Source organism: Uloborus diversus, chromosome 1 (genome assembly GCF_026930045.1).
Source record: "Uloborus diversus isolate 005 chromosome 1, Udiv.v.3.1, whole genome shotgun sequence".
Lineage (NCBI taxonomy): Eukaryota > Metazoa > Arthropoda > Arachnida > Araneae > Uloboridae > Uloborus > Uloborus diversus.
In genome coordinates this window covers 134,465,385-134,471,579 of record NC_072731.1, presented here as the reverse complement: position 1 = coordinate 134,471,579, position 6,195 = coordinate 134,465,385, and positions in this window count along the sequence as shown.

Here is a 6,195-nt window from a genome sequence, read left to right as displayed (position 1 = left end):
GATTATAAATTTCTCCAATTAGTTCACATTAATCAGTTAAGTATCTCATTTACAGTTTTTGTGTTTTTCAGATGGGAAATTAATAGATGTAATAAAAATGTTCCTATTATTTCATAATGATATTTTGTATTTTAAATATATGCATCAGTTACTTATCCCTATGAATTACTTCTTGGAGACTAAGTCTGTTGACTAGTTTACAGTATTGTTTCAGGAAAGGTAAATATAACAAAAAGTGTGTAAATGTTGTTTAGGTTGAATTTCAAAAAGCTTTCGATAAGGTACCACATGTTACTCTACTCAGCAAACTAGCTGATATAGGGATAGAAGGAAAAATTTTAATGTGGGCTTGGAATTGGCTAACTGGAAGGAAACAGAGTAGTTGTAAGGGGAAATCATTCTAAAAAGAGTGACTTTTAAAACGTTTTGTTCACTGTTTATCCTACCTTGCAAGAAAGCATTATAAAGAAACCAATACAAAACATATTTCCAACAAAAAATAAACTTTTATTTTTATAAATATTACAATCAATTGAAACAATAACAATGCAACAAAATTATTTGTATACAAAAAATTCTTTTAATACCAAAATATGACTAGAGTAAATTATGCAACAAAAGACTCGTTGATTGACTATGAATTCAATGTTCACAACTGAAAATAAGACTGAAAACAATTTTTAAAAATGTATAGTGATAAATAGTAACTTTAATATGACTAATTCATGCAGCATCATAGTCACTTATAAATTAACTTTTTGAAATAAAAATAGCTCTCTAGATAGCAAAGGTGCCCATATGCAAAATTTAAAGGGGGGGGGGGGGCTTAAAAATTTTCCCCAAGAAAATCGATTTCAGTACAGATTAGATATTAAAATTTGATATTTTTAATAACTTATTCATTAATGGGTGGAAAAGAAATTTTTATACATTTTTGCAATGAAAAAAGCATTAAAAGCAAGGAAGTTCTCATTTCAAAGGGGGGCTTGAGCCCCCTTACCCCCTATATGGGCACCCTTGCAAGATAGTAGGAAAACAAATTAACTTTCAACCAAAATAAATCAGAAAACAAAGTTGTAAACTAACCTTAAATTTTTGCTTGTTGCAGAGTTGAATTTTTATTTATCACACTGCAATAACTGCAATTAATACATATCCAATCTGCAACCTTTCTTTGATAATTTGTATTTCAGCTTAAAAATAATAAACTGCAGTTTTTTTAATATTTTAAAGGACATTAAATTTAAAAAAAAAAAATTGGAAAATCAAAATCTGGGAGGATAAGAGCATTTAAAATTTTTTCTTCTGGTTTTGAAAATAAGTTTGATCGTAATTACTCATTAACTATCTCACCAATAAAGAAATAATGCTGAATGGGAGAACCACACAAAAAGTTAGTTAACTTTATTAAGCTGCAAGTGAAACAAAAGTAGTTACTTGACTTTTGTTTAGAAGTGCACAAAATGATGATCTTTTAATAGTTGTAACTTGGCTGAGATTTGTGTTGCAGGATAAATTCCATTCCATGTAAGTTGTGAATATTGTAAATGATGGTTTTTTATTATTTTTCTTATCAAAAACATAGGGATATTAGATGATTCATACAGTAAACATCTCACTCAGATAATTTTAAAAACTGTTTCATTTAGTGAACTATCTTTAAAATATACATTTTAAAAACTGACTATATCTTCTCTTATTGTTTGCTGATAATTATTCAATTTTTGAAAATACAATTTAAAAAATATTTCATGCCTTTTGATTTTGTTGTAATAATAAGGTTGTAGTTTTATAGAACTGCAGTGGTAATCCTAGTAATATTTACGAAATAAAAAATAGTAATTATAAAACTTTGCGTTTTTGAAACAAACCATTGACCTACAAGTTAAGTGAAGTATTTCATGCACAAGTACAACAACATTCAATAAAAACTCACAAAAATATTTCTTTTTTCTAATATTTCATAACATGAAATGTAAATACTAAACTTTTGAAAAAATATTACATTACCCAGTACAATGCATTGCTAGAATGTTATCTTACATGCAATAAATAAATTAATCTAAACTAGCACTTATCCTATATGTTAAGAGATTGTTAAAGTTATAATTAAAGTTTTTATTTAAAATTTTCCTAAATCTAAATTTTCAGAAATCACTGAAGTTAATCAGAAACATTGATGCCTAATTTTTTGTTGCACAGTATTATTTTCTCATTAGAGGGGGGTGGGAATCTGGATATTCAATGACAATTTGACACGCTTTTTTTAACAAATATAAAATTTTACAACATCAAATAATAAAAACATTAACATAAATATAAAGGAACATCAAAGTTGAATACAATGATAATGTATTTCAGGAATAGCTGCCATACTTAGTATAAAACTTACGAAATTTTTTTATCAATTGTTTTATATACATATACTTTTATATCCAATGCTATAATTATATTGTTTTCATTAAAAATGTAAAACTTAAAAATTTAAAATAGCAATTTTGCATCAACACATACAGTCATTTTGTTACTTAGAAACCATTAATGCTAATGGTAACATTTGTTTTGTTAAATTCCTGCATTTATTTCTCCAATACATTGACTGTTTTTAATATTAGTTAATTTTAAAAGACTTTCACTATTTATAAGAGTTTCATGTTTATAAGTTCTAAATTAGCTATGCAAAATATTTCGTGCACAATAAAGCCAGGCTGTGGAATCGAAGTTGCTCTAAAACACGTCAACTCCGACTCCAACTTTGTTGGAGATATTAAAATGAAATTAAAGTGAATTGGGGGGGGGGGGGGGGCAAAATTATTTTTCCTTGATGGATGGGAAATATTTAGTTACTTTCCCGTCTTTAGAAATTAATTATATTTATTTTGTTCACAGCAAAAATTCCTGTTAAAACGCTGAAATATTTCTAGATAGATTTGTTGCCAATACAATTTGTCTTTTTCATGGAATATTTTTTTCACAGATACTTAAAAAACTTATGTACAAATTGACCCCTTTTTTTTCAATTTGTTACACAACACCCTTTTCCTCTTACATACTCATGTTTTTATTATTTTTTTTTTCTTTTCTTTTTAGGGAAAAATCGGGAATTTTCTGTTCTTTTAAATTAACATTTGAAATGTGGGAGTCATTTTTGCTGCACTCTGTAGAAAGAACTAGTTGTCGATGTATTTTTTTTAGTCACCCGAGCAATCTGCCCTCTGGGATTTTGTCAGACTTTGATTTTTGTGTGTGTGTATATATATATATGTGTGTGTGTGTATGTACTTGCGTTAATATAAAACAGTCAAGAGTCAGTGTCATTCATGTTTTCTACCTATTCCATAGCTTTGATACAGGGTGAAGCAAGGACAAACTGCTTCGGAAAAAATATTACTAAGCCTTAAATTTTTCTTTAAAAATATTATGAAGGTGATATGTTTATATTGAATTAATAATTGATAAAATTAATCGAAAAACTACATCTAGGGATGTTGTTCGTTTTTATCCTAGCATTTTTTGAAGGTATTCTTGGAAGTTGATTTATACTTTCCAACATTTTAATGCTAGTTTTAGAAACTTCCAAGGAAATAACTAGATTAGAACTGCTTGATTAAAGAATAGTATTGTAAAAATAGGGGTTTGACCCAAACATCCAAAAAAAAAGCTAAACCTAGTGCAAAATGTTTATTACCCTCCCAATAAGAACAGGTAAAAAGTCCCAGTCGTCCCCAAAAGTAAAAAGTCGGGTTTCGGAATGGGGGGCATCTAAAAATTGCTGTTTTGAGCATTTTTTCGGAATTTTTAGAGTCAATTTCAAGAGGGAATATTATGTCATACTAAATTCAAAAGCATGAAAATAAAGGCGTTTACCCCCAAGAGAGATGACACAACCCACATAGAGCCCCCCTATCCCCGTAAAACGAAGCAGTACCCCCGTCCCCCCCCCTTCCATACATTTCAAGTGGAAATATTATTTTATGCAAAGTTAAAGTTAGTAATCAAGTGTGTCCATCCTTCAAGTGTGATGGTGCCCCTCCTTTCAAAGCTACAGCACCCCCTCCCCCGAAAAAAATAATCCGCCAATCCCCCCCCCCTTTTTTTTTCTATTTCAAGTAGAAGTATTATATCATGTAAATTTAAAATGCATTAAATCAGGACTGTCCACCCCACAAAAACAGTAGCTCACTTCCCAAAACAAAATAATATACTTAAAGATTACCCCCCCCCCCCTCTGATGGCACATTTGATTAAATGGTCAGAAAAACTATGCTGAACTGGTTTTTTCCCCCTTTTACTATATTGCTTTTTTGCATTACTTAAAAGCAAAATTTTTAGTTTGCGTTATAACATGCATGCCTCAAATATGTCATCAGCTTGAGATAAAAGCTCCTGGAACTGGAGTTTCAAATGATTTCTCCTAAGCTTGTAACAAAAAATCTTTTTTATACAAATACGAATACAAAAGTGACAACAAGCAACAGGCTCTGGGCCCAGCTAGACTGGTCCTAGTCAATTTACAATCCCCAGTGAAGATCAATGGCCCTCCTAAAACTATCTACTCCCGTGCTCATTACCACCTCTTTCGGTAAACTGTTCCAAGGTTCCACTACCCTGCTAAAATAATAATTTTTCCTAATATCCATGTTAGCCTGAGATTTAAATAGCTTAAAACAATGACCCCTTGTCCTGTTTTCAGTGCTAAACTTCAGCCCCATAACATCTTTCGTTTTAATAAATTTAAACAACTAAATAATGTCCCCTCGGTCTCTTCTTTGCTCAAGACTACATTTTTAACCTTCTAAGCCTAGAATCATAGTCTAAATGAGAAAGTCCATTTATTAGCCTTCTAGCCCGCCTTTGAACCCTTTCTAATACATCAATATCTTTCTTAAGATAAGGAGGCCAAAACTGAACAGCATACTCCAAAAGATCTTTTTTGGAATCTTTTAGTATCAAGATCTTTTTTGGAATCTAGATTCTCGGCAAAATCGTTATTGTTGCAGCTATGTCTGACACAGTTTGCGCATATAGTTGAGCGCTTCAGTCCACTTTCAGACTTATCAAATATTCATTTTTCCAATGAACCTCTCAGAGCAAGCACAAGATATGAGGCGAAGAAAGTCTGCTCGAGCAGAAGGCTTGCTGTTGTAATAGAACGCAGATATTTCTGTGGTGCTTTCTCCTTCTTTGTACCCATCAAAAATGACACTCCCTTTCCCATACTTACAAGTGACATATACACTGCATTGCTGGCATATTTCCTTGAGGCTTGCAGATCATTACCAAAAAGAAAAAACATGATCGAGAAGGTATTTTCCATCTATAACATATATGACAGCAACTGTTTATTTTGTGATGGTGGCGTGGATGGATCTTTTGCTTCAAATAACACTTAAACATACAGGTTTTCTTTACTTCTGAAACCAAATTCATCGAATACTGACGGAGGATCAGCGTACAACTCATACTAGAAGTTTTTAGCAATTTGTTGTTTGATCTTTTTTACTGTTCATACTATTCGGTATAAAAGATGGTTTGGGCTTACATATCTCTACAGATAGTAACTACTCTCATAACAGAAGCTAGAGACATAATTGCATACTTCCTTTACAAAGAAATGCCACTAAATTTTTTGCCTTCCACATCCTTTTAGGTTACTACCTCTCATCACATTTCACCTTATTATCAGCGACCGACCAGTATCGGAGAGCAATACCACTACCAACTTGAGTCAATACCCGTAGAAAGGGAAGAGCAGTATTTAGCATTCTACTGTTGTATTGCTCATTGGCTCTTATCAAGACTCCTTCCATCGTTGAATCACTACAGGTTCTCGGCCACCTAAATTTGTCACTGCATTGGATCGTTGAGTAGCGCTGATGTGACATATTTATCAATTTTTTAAAATTGCATAATGTACTCGAAAGTTTCAGGTAGTGTTGCAAGTATATGTTCGCATATTTAGCATAATTCACATAACAGGCTGTGTAAAAGAGAGGCAGCTAGGTGTTTTCAAACGAGAACCCCCACCGACTTAGAGGGTGCAGAATTGTCTATTTTACTGTTGGCAATTTCGGTTCATCCTGCTTTACGGTAATGGCAAAAGATTAAAGAAAAGTTGAAGTAAATTACTTAAGAAGGAGGTAAACTGTAGTCAATTTGGTCTATTTTTTATGCTGTACAGGGATTTTGTTTTTG